Source organism: Sus scrofa, chromosome 15 (assembly GCF_054392235.1).
Source record: "Sus scrofa isolate SSC_HxYL_T2T_F1_AM1 chromosome 15, Sscrofa_HxYL_maternal_Yorkshire_Landrace_v2.0, whole genome shotgun sequence".
In the NCBI taxonomy this organism is placed as follows: Eukaryota; Metazoa; Chordata; class Mammalia; order Artiodactyla; family Suidae; genus Sus; species Sus scrofa.
Window position 1 is genome coordinate 112,670,850 of NC_139397.1, and position 14,700 is coordinate 112,685,549.

The 14,700-nt window shown below is 32.6% G+C and overlaps 1 long non-coding RNA gene across 3 annotated transcripts in view; it reads right to left on the reverse strand.

Moving 5' to 3' along the window:
• The window catches only part of LOC110257012 (uncharacterized), a 209,415-nt gene that overhangs the window by 59,465 nt on the left and 135,250 nt on the right, over positions 1-14,700 (reverse strand). Inside the window, exon 3 of one of the 3 annotated variants that reach the window (XR_014830013.1) lies at positions 11,459-12,528. The exons of the other annotated variants lie outside the window; for them this stretch is intronic. This is a non-coding gene — a long non-coding RNA (uncharacterized LOC110257012). Of the gene's footprint in view, positions 1-11,458; positions 12,529-14,700 lie in introns of those variants that run through there. 3 annotated transcript variants of the gene reach the window in all.

Consider the following 14,700-nt stretch of genomic DNA (forward strand, 5'->3'; position numbering starts at 1 on the left):
TATATATCAATACATATCTTCTATTTCAGGTAGAGTTATTGAGTTTGTTTCTAAGATATTAGAATGATGATTTTGTTGCATTGTTTTACTGCTTTTATTTAGACATTCCAATTATACTTATGTTGGACTATTTTTGCCTGATTATATATAATCTTTTGTGTGTGTGTCTTTTTAGGGCCACACCCATGGCATATGGAAGTTCCCCGGCCAGGGGTCAAATTGGAGCTGCACTTACCAGCCTACACCACAGTCACAGCAATGAGGGATCTGAGCCACATCTAGGATCTATAACACAGCTCAAGGCAATGCCAGATCCTTAACACACTGAGGCCAGGGATTGAACCCACATCCTCAGAGACACTTTGTTGGGTTCTTAACCCACTGAGCCACAAGAGGAATTCCTATATATAATTATTTTATGTTTTTTTAATCCTTCATTTTCTTGGATCTTGTTATTCTTATCTTTTCTATGTTCTTTGATTATGTCTATAGTTTCATCTAATATCCCTTGTGAATTTAATAATTAGCCTTCATTGTATCTGAGAACTGTGGTCCTGGTCAAAAAATAATTTATAAAGGTGGGAAAGTATCTTTGGATTAAATAATCTTAAATTTAAAATTTCACTTTCAAAAATAAGTTATTTATAAATCATCATGCATAAAAGTAGTTAGAAGGTAGCTATGGAGGAGTTCCCTCATGGTTCAGTGGGATAAAGATTCTGCAATGTCACTGCAGCTCTTGTTCTGTGGCATATGTTCTATCCCTGGTCCAGGAACTTCCACATACCTCCAGAAAAAAAAAAAAAAAAAAAAAAAAAAGAGCGAGAGAAAGAAAGAAAGTATCTATGGAGAGCAGCTTCCCCCTTTCTTTTTTTTTTTTTTTTGTGTGTGTGTGTGTGTGTGTGTGTGCTTTTTAGGGCCCCACCTGCGGCATATGGAGGTTCCCAGGCTAGGGGTCGAATGGGAGCCAAAGCTGCCGGCCTATGCCAGAGCCACAGCAACACCATATCTGAGCCATGTCTGCTACCTACATCACAGTTCACGGCAATGCCTGATCTTTAACTCTCTGAGTGAAGTCAGGGATTGAACCCTCAATCTCATGGTTCCTAGTCGAATTCATTTTTGCTGCACCACGATAGGAACTCCAGCTTCCCCTTTAGCTCTGGCAGGTATATTTGGCAAATAATTGGAGGAATAATTTTCAATGAGCATGTAAGAAATATTAATGGACAATTAAAGAGAAATCAAGTTCATAAATCTAGGAAAAAGAAGAGGTTATTGTAAAGAAAGTGGTGATAAAATGATTTTCAGATGCCAGATAATATAAAAAGGATAGGATAACATGTACACTAATAGTAGGACTACAGTGAATTAGAATGAAGGAAGAGAAAGAAAGGGTTGGTACCTAAGATATATTGTCTTCTGGGTTCCTGGATATTCCTTCGTCCCATTGTTTTAGATCTTTGCTTCATCTAAAATGCAATCAGGTGTAAGGAATGATTCTAGAAATGATTAGTTTTCAGTTACAGTATGATGTTATTTTACTTCATATTGTTTAAAAGTTTAAATATGAAGAAAAATAATCCATACCAATGATTGGAAATTGTCCAATTCTGGTATCCTAGATTAATCTTTATCTTTCATTTCCTTAAAGATTTCTAAGTCCTTCCATACTCAAATATTTGCAATTCATTTTTATTTAAAACAGCATTATCAATCAAATATTTGCATATCAAATATTTGTAATATTTGAATATCTTTCCTTTTTTTCTCCCAAAGGACCATTTGGAAGCAAAATAAGCAATAGCATTCATTTAAATGTTTGTACAATTTGAGCATTTGTTAATTCCCACTAAGTGATTATTACTTTGTTTAAACATCTATGAATTATTCAGATAAATCACTCAATTTGTGCCTCTGAATGGGAAGGCTGACAAATGTCAGTGTTAAACCTATCAATTCTAACTTACCTCCTTTTGAGACAGCACTCTCTTGGCAAGGGTAGATTAGAAAACACTATGAAAGGACCAGCACTTCATTACCCAGAAAAGGATGACAGCCAAAGTCAATCCAAGGACACAAAATAAATACAGAGCTGCTTTAACAACTTGGCATGAGTTAACCATATACCCCTTTCTCTCATTCAAAGAACAAAATATCCAAAAGTAGCCTCGTGGAAGAACATTGAGAAGAAACACATATGTAGAGGGCCATTTGGAAAATATTTCTCTTCAGACGACTATGTATGAGTATTTCTCCATATAATTGGGTCTATGGCTTCAATTACTTGGCTGTCCAAACAGTGAAGGTTAAGGGACTATGCCTTATCAGCAATAAGATAGCTATTCTCTAATGTAACACTTCTATATCTTTGGAGAAACTTCTAAACTACTTTTGCCTAAGCTGTAAAATATGAAAATAATATAATATCTTGATAAGAGTTTATAAGGATTAAGTGACACGGGGAGCACCAATTATATGATGGGTATATATAGTAAGCCTTCAATCAAGGTGAGTTTCTTTGTTGCACCACATTTTCAAATAACTTATTGTTCACATTTTGGGATGTGACTTCTTCATGTTTTGTGAAACTTACAGCTATGTGCAGTGCAGAAAAGCAATCTCAGAAGTGATTATAATGAAATATCACTCTAACGGCAAGCAATGAGGTATACACATTTAATGCTACAATTTAAATGATCAGACAAAAAAATAAGCCACCCCATTTCTTTGTATGTATGTGTTTGTATTCTGTTAAATGTCCTCTTTTGAATGTATGTCTTATAATGCCTTTATGTTAATAGATGATTACATATAATTCATAAATATATGTATACTGTGAATGTCTGCTAATACTTTTACTGGTCTGTGATAATAAAAATTTTAAAGATTACTAGTTTAGTTAATAAGCAACACAAACTTTTGGAATATTTGTGAGGGCCTGCATAGATGTCCATTATAGAATAAATTGAAATTAATGGCTAAATTTCTTTGGGTTAAAATCTGACTAGGAACCATGAGGTTGCAGGTTCAATACCTGGCCTCACTCAGTGGGTTAAGGATCCGGCATTGCCATGAGCTGTGGTGTAGGTCACAGACGTGGCTCAGATCTGATGTTGCTGTGGCTGTGGGTGTGATTGGACCCCTAGCCTGGGAACCTCTACATGCCGCGAATGAGTCCCTAAAATGCAAAAAAAAAAAAAAAAAAAAAAAAAAGTATTTGATAAGTGATGGATAAGATCATTTATAAAAATAAACAACAACAACAAAAAAAACAAAATCACTCCCCCCCCCCACACACACAGAAAGAGAGAGAGAAAACCAACACCAAAATATTCCTGCCTGAATCTGGTTAAGCTCCTGACAAGAAAAATGCAAAGCAGAGTGCTCTAGGGCTAGTAAGAGAGGCCTGTTCTGAAGAATACTAAGCCTGTTTGCAAATGAGCATTTTTCCACTTGACCTCCTTGCCATATAAATTCAGTATAGCAAGGAAAATGGTTAAACTTCAGGCAACTGTTTAGAGATGATCTAAAACCAATATTGGATCCCCTTTTCACTTTGAATCTTATTTAACAAATTATTACACTTTGGTGAAGTTGCTTTTGGCAAAGCCAAATCAGTAATTTTTATTTGTTTTTCAGAAAAAAAAAGTATTGCATTCAAAACAGAAAAATACTAAAAAAGTTAAAAAAAATGGTTTTTCTAATATCACTGCTTGGATTTCTTTTCAGAGAAACATATGGAGAATTTTTCTCTTCTGTGTTTCATTAGATATATCAAATCTCCAAACAGATGATGTACCAAAACAACAAAATATAAAATAAAATAAAATAAAGTAGTATATTTCCTTAGGATTTGTGAAAGTTCAGTGCTATCACATCAGAACATAAGAACATATTCCCACCGATTAAGGAAAGACACAGTAAATGTAACACTTGTGTTTTCTTGTATTATCTCTAGTGATAAAAATAAGCTTTTCATATTCCTCATGTTTAATGCTCACTGGAGTTAAAAATGGCTAAATATATGTATTTTTTCTGTTTCATGGAATTTTTCTCGTATTATTAGAAACTTCTTCTGTCAATTATAGATGCAGCAAGATAGGTAGAAGATGTTTGTGTTAAGAACTACTACATTCTTCTGGTTTGCAGAGTATTAAACAGAAAAATAATTTGATTCCAATATCCAAAGAGAGATGAAAGTAAGACAAATTCTAATAATATCATAATTCTTTATGTTGTCGAATAAATTCTGTTTAGCTTACTATATGTTAGTGATTTTAATACAAGTATAGTGCTAAGTGCTTAGATTCAGACAACACCTCATTGGCAACTTGCATTATAAATGTAAAAGTGCTATCATTGGAGGAAAAACAAAAGAATCATGCATTGGGTAGCAGGGCGCACATGATCCCCCATTTCTCATTATGCCAGAGAAGAATTCTCATACCAAACTGTATACCTCATGGAATGGGCTCTGTAAGAGGATGCTTCCCCCATGAAGCTCCCATAATTGTCACAGAGAAGGCTGAAGGTGACCATGTATCATATGGATAAGTCTTTTTGGTCAAGAAAATACCCTGATTAAAAAGGGGAGCCTCCTGAGCACAGTGATATCTCATTGTGTTTTTCACCTGATTTAATGATATTGAGGTTCCAGGGTATGTCTCTCTTAAAAAAGCTGCTCTTAAACAACTAGAGCTATCCTCATAGTGCTGCTATCTTAAATTTAAATTACATGAATCAAGAGTTGGAAGTGGCTTCCACTTCCATATTCCAGCTAACAAATACCATTGCCATCAAGACCATTTCAGCAATTTACAGGATAATCTAACGTTTCTTTAATTAGGAGGAACAGGACATTACATAGACAATTTTATCTACTTGATTTTTCCATCAAACTGCATATGACTGGTCTTTTGTCGTGTGGCCAAAGAAAATATATATTCATATATCATAAATAATTACATATAGATTTAAAAATAAGTGTCTTAATTTTGTCTATCCAAATTTTACTTTATCAGATTGACATAAAGAAAGAATAGCATAATCTTTATAAAACTTTATTCATTTGGTGGCTCATAAGCTTATCTTTTAATTCCTTCAGTCTAAACCAATATAATGTGCTTGCATATGTTAAGGACATAATTTACGTCATGTAAGTATGATTTAAATTTGAGAACACATGCAATGTGAATTGTTTAAAGCTTGTAAGTTACACTGCATTTCACGTTAATTTGCTGATTAGTAACACCATATTTTGAAGATCTGTGAATTCAACTGGCTTCACTTTAATTTATTATAAATGAATGTGATTAAATAAGTAATATTAAACTTCATAAAATATTTATCAAGATAAAAATAACTTCATATCACTTTTATTATAAATATTGCTATACTTTTCAAATTCATAAGTATTGATAAGAAAAAGCAAATCATTGAATATTATGGAGATAAAAGTTATATTTTAAAAATACATAAGTGGTAAACATAGTACTCATTTAAAAAGATAAAATAGGAATCTCTGTTGTGGCTCAGTGGGTTAAACTGGACCTGATATTGTCTCTGTGAGGATGCAGATGAGATCCCTGGCCTCACTCAATGGGTTAAGGATCCATTATTGCCACAAGCTGTGGCTTGGATCTGATGTTGCTGTGGCTATGATGTAGGGTGACAGCTGCAGCTTCAATTTGACCCCTAGCCCAGGAACTTCCATATGCTGTAGGTGAGGCTGTAAAAAGAAAAAAAAAAAAAAAAGAATTAAATAAAAATCTTCAATAACTTAAGAAAAGAAGACATGCTAGATGGATATTTATACAGATAGATATATAGGTAGACACGTAGAGAGATAAACAGTTTTACATTCCATTTATATTCTTTCAAATTTGAGATCACCATGTATACATAGTTTTATGTTTTGACTGTTGGAAACACATTGTATTGAGAGTATTTTTCTTATAATTACATTCATACTCTATGGTCCCAAAATATTTCCATCATGTAACCAAATCTTAACATTCTAATTACTGCATTCTTTTTTTAGGATAAATACATTTCATAGAAAGCATCATTCCTGTCAGACTATCTCAAAGATAACTACAAAGAGTTAGAATTACTTAATCAAATGGTAAAACTCAGTACCATTTTAAAAAATTGTTTTGACTGTAAAATATTTTATTTTTCACAGATAGAATAATGGCTAGCTGCAAAGGAAGCCTTCCTAATGTAATCTTCAGCCAAATACTAAACAATCTTTTGGAAACATATATTCTTTTTCTTTTTCTTTTTTTTTTTTTTTTTTGTCTTTTTGCTTTTTTAGGGCCACACCTGTGGCATATGGAGGTTCCTAGATTAGGGGGTCTAATTGGAGCCACAGCTGCCAGCCTATGCTAGAGCCACAGCAACACCAGATCTGGGCTGTATGTGTGAACTACACCACAGCTCACAGCAACGCCAGATCCTTAACCCACTGAGCAAGGCCGGGAATCAAATCCGCAACCTCATGGTTCCTAGTTGGATTCGTTTCTGCTGCGCCATGACGGGAACTCCCTGGAAATGTATATTCTTTTAATACAAAACCTGAATCTGGAAGTATAAAGTTAATGTTTCTATGGTTACCTCAACATCAAAAGAAGAGATTAGTTTTTGAAAACAAAGCTAATAGCATTATTTTTTCCTAAAATCTGGTAGAATGTTTTATTAGCCTGATGGTTTAGAAGTTTAACCAGAATTTATCTACCTTTTTATCAGACCTGACACTTAGAATTACTTCTAAGCTGTGAAGAAAGCCTAAGAAACAACAAAACAAAATGAAATATTGTATGCTAATATTTTTTTTCTTCCTTGCTCAACCAGGATCTGTTCCATAAAGGAATGTGACCTCTTAATCTAACTTCAGTGTCTACTGTTTCGTAGTTTGCACTTTTGCTTTGTGACTTTATATAGTTCTTCAAGACTGTTATACCCACTTTTGCCAGTGTCTGTTCCATTCTTTATATTCTCAATGCACTTTCAATTTCAAAACTTTTTTTCTTTAGAGAATTTGATCATGGGTTCAACACATTTCATTTATGAGTAACATATTAAAATCATTAAAAACTCATTAAATATGTCTGTTTGCATGTTTTCCTTTTTAAAAAATGAACTTAGCCTTAATTTGATATGTTTTCATAATTGTTTTGCTTAGTGTCTTTCCATCACTTTAAATCAGAGTGGTTTGTAACACTGGATGTTTACTGGAATTGACTGAAGTGTTTACAATAATCCACGGCCTGGTTATGCTCTAATTAATTTAGAATCTTTGGGTGTGGGTCCCAGGCATCACTATTTTTTTAATTCTACTAGATGATTCAGTGCTCAGCAAAGTAGAGAACCATTGTACTAATGGTTAGTAATCTTTCTTTGACCACATATTTACTTATTTCTCATATTGAAAACTACTACTGAATTTTTCTCAATGTTTGTAGTTCAGCAGGCAGTGAGAAGGGTAATTTTTATTATTTTTAGTTTCTTATACAGCTTAAATTTAATCTCCATATATGTTATTAGTTATCTCATAATTTTTCACCAAATTTACTGATACAACGTGTATAAATAAAAGTGCCCCTTCAATGAGTGCCCGAGTGTATATACCTGTGTAAATAAAACTTAATCGAAACACAAACTTTTTTTCACCAAAAAATTCTCTCTGGAAGTTTCCATGTGGCATAGCAGGTTAAGAATCCTGCATTGTCAGTGCAGTGGCTTGGGTCACTGATGTAGCATGGGTTCAATGTCTGGCCTGGGAACTTCCCCATGTTCCCTCATATCTATCTGCTGTCAATTTCAGCCAACCTAGGCCAGCATAATCATTGATGTCATTCGTGATTGGTTCTACCAATCTCGGCCAACCTAGGACAATGTAATAATTCTGTCACTTGAGATTAGCTCTACCTATTCTGGAATTTTATACAAATGAACCATATAGTAAGTTCTATGTTTTGTCGGGCTTTTCTTGCCCAACATATGTTTGCTATTTGTTTCTTTAAAACTTTTCTTTGCTCATTTTCTTTCTTATTTCAGCTTGGTTCTCTTTATCACATACTGTTGCCTTGTGTATTCATCATGTTACTTTATCTCACCCTTTCCTACTCCTTTTTAATTCTCTTAATCCTTTCTAAGTGTCTCAAAATACATTTTTCAGGTCGCTGTTTCTAGTTTCTATAGCAAATATATATTTCAGAAATGTTATGCTATTATTTATCTATCAGGGTCATATTCATGTTTATTTTGTTTTGCTTATTTATTTATTTTCATCTAGAACTAATGTTAGTTTACCTAATATTAACATTTTGAGTGTTAATTCAAAAGATATAGTCATATCAAATAATTGTTAATAGACTAAATTTCATGGAGCAGGTCTGCTAAATCACAGGAAACTTACTCCCCACAAATACATCTAGCAATATGCTTACCTTTGCTTCAAACTTAGCAATTAAATTTCAGAATTTGTGCCTCCTCCGAAACTGTTTTACTATCTTTGCATCCCTGATTTCTTCTAGTTTCCCCTCTGATAAAGTCTCTAATTACAGGAAATAAGAACCTAAGTTAGGTAATACAGCAGTTGACTCAGTTAAAACAAACAAATTGAGAGATGAAGAAGTGTGGTTTTTTTGGCATTTGTACAGATAATTGGGGAAGGATATGGTACTTTTCACATTTTCAGGAGCTTAAAATTAAATTACGTTATGTTACAATATATTTTTCCTCCAAGTCTTATTGCCCTCCAAGTTGTCAGATATAACTTCCAATATATTATCTGTTTTTTTGTGTGTATTGCTGAGAATTTTATTCTTTTATTTTTTTAGGATGATTTGAGATAAATTGTGATAGGGCTTAATATTTGGATTATATTTTTGAATGTAGGCCTGGGGATAATTTTTAAATTAATTAATTAATAACTGAAATTTAATAGACTTACTATAATAGTCTTAAAACAGTAGTCCTGACTCATAATTTCTTTTTCTTTTTTTTTTTTTTTTTTTAAGCAACTGCTGCTTCTGGATGAAGGGGTTTAGAAGGTCTCACCTGAATTTTTTTTTTTAACTCAATGAATTTCATTACATTTATAGTTGTACAATGATCATTACAACCCAATTTTATAGCATTTCCATCCCAAACTCTGAGCCCATTCCTCCCCACCCCCCAACCTGTCTCTTTTGGAAACCTCAGTTTTTCAAAGTCTGTGAGCTGACTCATAATTTCTGCTACACATTAGCAGTAATCAAAATGAGGTTAAAGTCCCTCAAAACTTAGGCTACATTTTAGATACATAGAAAGAAACTAAAGATAGCTCAGAAATATTTATTTGCATATATACACAGCCATGCTTTAGAAAGTTGTAAGATATTTCTTTAAACTGGAGTTCATCTCTCTCTCTTTCTCTCTCTTGGCAACTGAGTATTTTTCTTTCCTAAATTTGTCCTTTTCCCCTCATATTTCTCTAATGAATCTATTCTAAGTTATTTTCCATATAAGTTCCATGAAGTAGCAAAATATGTCCCCTCCAGTTTTTTATGTGTATATGTAAAAAATCTAGCCATTCTAGATAAAACAGATTATTTTAAAATTTTCAATTAAATGTTTTATATACACAGTTGTTATTTCTTGATAATGGAGTTGAATTATGACCAACACAAGTTATTTCTATTTCTAAATAGCAAATTCAAATTAAATATTATCCCAACACCACAATTTGTTAATGCTTAAAATATAAACTTTTAAAGGATATAATAAAAGATCTTTTGAAATAGAAGGTATCAGTCAATATTCTGTTTCTACTTTTGTTAACTTATACACTGTGAATGAAATAATGTAATATCAAGTACTCATTTGTATGCAAAAAATGATTTGTATGAAATTAGCACTCTTCCTTATGAGAGTGATTTCTTAAGGAGTAGAGTTCCCAACAATTTACAATTAACCTTTAATTAGAAAAAAAGTAAAACTGAAAACAAACTTTTACAGCCTATCAAGAAAGTATAGCTGCTAATTTGAAATACAAGTACTGAGATGATGAAAAACTTTTAAGACACCAAGTAAAATTTCAATATAATTATTTTTTAAAATAAGAGCATATAAAATAAATTCAATTTTGATTTATTCAGCAATGTGTTTTTTTGCTTCTGAGGTAATTCCACTTTTTTTGCCCAATGATGGAACTGTTAGAAATAAATATCTGATCATATATGAGAATGCTCATGTCTGGCATTATTAGATGAGATTTTATACTGTATTTAAGAATTTTATAATTATATTATGAGAAAGAAATTATTTAAAGGCCAGAAAGGATGTTCATTTACTTTCAAAATTTCACAGTAGATTTAACTTGAAAAAATAAGCATGAATATCTTGAGAACTCAGACAAAACTAGAAACCTTCAGGTTGCATTGTTTTCTTTAATTTTTGGTAACACATGAGTTGTTTCCTTGTGCCCCTTTGGTATTTGCAGTGACAATGTTTATAAGCACAGGATCTTAACAAGAAAACTGGTTAAACTTCAAGATGTCCAACTATGCCTTAATCTGTGATGACCTAGAAGTTAGATTTTAGGCAATCAAGTTAAAGATTCTGGGGCAGCATTTGTTCAGATTCATGTGCCACTCCTTCATTGGCATTTATCAGTTTTTTCTTTAAACAAAAATTTTCTTGGATGATAACAACTAAATAAGAAATACATGAAAACACATCTCTTTGAAAAGAAGAATATTGGAGTTCCTATTGTGGTTCACCTGAAACAAACCTGACTAGTATCCATGAGGATACAGGTTTGAGCCCTGGCCTTGCTCAGTGGGTTAAAGGATCTGGCATTGCTGCTTGCTGTGGTGTAGGTCACAGACACAGCCTGGATCTGTCATTACTGTGGCTGTGGTATAGGCCAGCAGGTGTAGTTCTGGTTTGACTCCTAGAATGGGAACTTCCATATGCCACAGGTACAGCCCTAAATAAATGAATAAATAAATAAATAAATAAATAAATAAAAGAATATTAAGAAAGTTCATCTTCAAAACTAAAGTTGTAATCTCGGATTAGGATTATAATGGACTCTAAAAACTGGATTGCACTAATCTTTTCTCTCAACTTAGTTATACTATTTTAGTCTTTATAAAAACGGCTCTTCATAGGGTGGTTTATTTAGGACAAAATAAGAAAGTTCAATATTTGAAGAACTTCAGTTTGGTCTACCTACTGCTGATTGAAAAATGTCTATATTTTTTTTTCTCTTAGTCCTAGAAATTAGCTGGGTTATGGTTGATATGAATTGAGTAATATCAGAAAAGTTTGACATTTTTCACAAATTACTTCTCCAAAGTGTTTATTTTACCCCTGAAATCCACAAGGATTTACTTAGATTTGTAACTAGCACAAGTATCTAGTGTATAGTCATTAAATGTTAAATGAATGAATCAGGCAAATATTATTTAAAGTAACACATTACTATATTATTGATATTAATCCAAGAGACCTAATCAGATACCTATGGGAAGAAATTATATCTCAGACTATTATGATTTTCTGGGAGGAGGAAAATAGGAACTAAAACACTAGAATAATGGTGGGGACAAGAAGTCTTTTAAAGCTGGAAGTATGAGTGAAAAGGGTTGACATTTTGAAAAGTAAAGGAAGAGGGTTAAAAACAAATAGATTAATACTGAGGTAAATTTAGGTACTTCCTAATTTAAAAAACATCCAATATAGAACATCCACAAGTATTTAGAGACCAATTTCTAGTTAAAAAATAAAAAAACCCAAAGTTCCAGCTCAGTGCCAAATTTCAGAAAAATTCAGAGTAGAAAGGTAATTTGATAGGTTTCAGAAATGGAGAAGTCTTTGAGTAATATTGTAATCCTAGTCTCTGCATATATCCTATCTAAACAGAATCTGCTCTGGAATCATTCTTTCTGGTAATCTCTAAGGTGAGAGGTTTGTATAAGACCAGAGTGGAAGATTCAGGAACATTTTGAGTAACTTTAGGCACAATTATGTGAACAGCTGTCTCCAAAGTCACCGATGGAAGATCTTTTGGTAACCAAGTGCCTTTTTACTTCACAGCTTTGTAAATTGCCATAAAAATAAAATAAAATAAAAAATAATAAAAGAAAATAAAAGAATAAAATCACACTGTCCTATCTATGTATCTATGTATCTATCTCTCTATTATCTATCTATCATCTTTCTATCTACCTATCTATCATCTATTTTTCTATCTATATCTGTATAGACAAGAGATATCTAGCTATCTGCAGCTGAGCAACAAATTCTCCCCAAACTTAGCAAAAAAAAAACAAACAAAAAAAAAACAAAAAAAAAAACAAAAAACACAAGCAATTGGCTGGGGCTGTAGAGCCACCTGAAAGCTCAGCTGAGGAGGATCCATTTTCCAACTCATTCACATGGAGCTTGGGAGGCCTCTGGTACTAGCCGTAGACATCAATTCTTTGCCAAATCAATCTCTCCAAAGGGTCGCATGTAACATGGCTGTTTGCTTCCCTAAAAGTGAAGATTTCAGAGAGACAGAAAAAGATATCCTTCGAGGCCACAGCTTTTTGTATAGCCTTATCTGAAAGGTAATTCCATAACATATGTCATTTTTTATTCATTAAAAATGAGTTATTCAATCCAGATATGACTCACACTCAAGAAGGGGAGATTACACAAGAGCATAAATGTCATGAAATGGAGATCATTGAGAGCTATCTTAGAGTTTGTCCACCATATTCACACACAATAACTCAAAATGAACTGTTGGGTTATGATTTAAATCTTACTTTTGTTATAAGGGCTTTTTTGTTTTGAAGAATTAAGGAGCAAAAATATAGATTTTTAAAAACACTGCTTTTGGGGTCTAGAAAAACATCACCTTTTTTCCTCTGCTCATTTCTAGGCTTCCTTGAAAAAACTTGCACGTGTGAACAGCTCGACATACTGCAATCAGAGCATTTTATCACGGCTTTCAGAAAGAAATTACCTCTAAATTATGCAAATTGCCTTAATCAACTGGATAAATATGAGTGTGAACAAAACGCAAAGTGTTGTTGGAAATTCATTGATATGCATGTTATCATATTCATCATTCTTACTGTTAGTGAATGGCCTGTGAGAGCCCCAGAAAAATATGGGTTTCCTGTTGTAGTTTCTACCCTCTGCTATTTATCTATACTTTGTTGTTTTATTATTGTTACTGTCAGTCAATTTGACAACAATGTACATAAAGTCATGAAAAAAATAAGTGGGTGTAATGTTGTTTGTTGACTGATTATGTGAAAGAGCAGTTTGGTAATGTTTGTGGTTTTTTTTCAGTTTTACTGACAAAGATTGACCTAATTTTCTGGTTTTTGTATTAAATGCATAAATACACATATGAAAACATTTTTAAAAGAGAAAAAAATACACAATAAAACAGCAATCTCATTATTAATAGAAAATTACATTTGAAATCATGAAAAATATACTGACTAAAGACACAAATAGATAAAATATATTGTTTAGCCATATGACTGTACAAAAATAATTAGTGCAATTGGAAAGGATATTACGCTTAATTTTATTCATTGTTATTTCCAAGTGAACAAGAATGTGAAGTTATTGAGATAAAGACTGCAAAAAATTATTTATGGAACATCCTCTCATATCTTATGGATAGTGTATTATCCAAAAATGTGCCCTGAATGATGGTTGATTCTAACATTTATTTTAAATAGCGCAAAGCTATATTTCCATGATAGAAATTTTATTTTTTTTCTGAATTTCACATGTTGAACTTTTCTAATTTTTTAACCCAAAGCTATTGCTATTATGCAAAAGTCTTTCATTTTACATAAAAATTTGTTTTATGTAAAAAATGAAATTCCACAAGTATATATTTTCTTCCAAAACTCAAAATTCCCAAATATTTAGTCATTTTTCATGGTCTGTTTCACCATTCCTTTTGTTTCCCTACAGTTCCTATCTAATTACCACACAGCACATCATTAGGATTACCACGTTTTGAATATCCACAGGGAAATATAGCACTCAATGAGGACTTTGAAGTTGAAAAAGTTTGCTGCATCCTTGGCCCTGAAAGAGAATTCTAATTGCATTTAGAAATCTAATAGATTTTAGTCTGATATAATGTTAGCATGCCAACAATATTCCTACATGCTGCAGTAATGAGGGAATAGCATGAATACAGGGTTGAGAGGTAGAAGTTAGAAATACAGAGGTAGAAATACAGGGTCGAGAGGTAGAAGCAGAGAAGAAGAATGCATCTGGAGAGGATTTATTAATTGCTCTCAGGTTTCTATGTGGCTGGCTCAAAAATCATTTTTCTAGAAGGGTCATATGCTGCATACATAAAAAAATCATTTCTCCTTTTGGCAAGAGCTCTCAAATAAGTGTCTTTCATGAAGCAACCATCATGTGCTACTATTGCAACTTATGTATTACACAGACTGACAGTACATTCAGAGATAGGGCCCTTGTTCAGCAAATTTTGCCCAGACCTCAGCACTGTATAAATTACTGTGCATCTAAAGATTATTAATATTGGGTCTGTGTCTTAGGAGTGTGTTCTTTATAAAGTTTTTGATAAAGTATTTTCTCTGGAAATAGTCTTATCTTCCTTGTTTGAGGCTTAAATTGAATATTTCAATTACTAATGTAATAAAGTAAATAATAAAC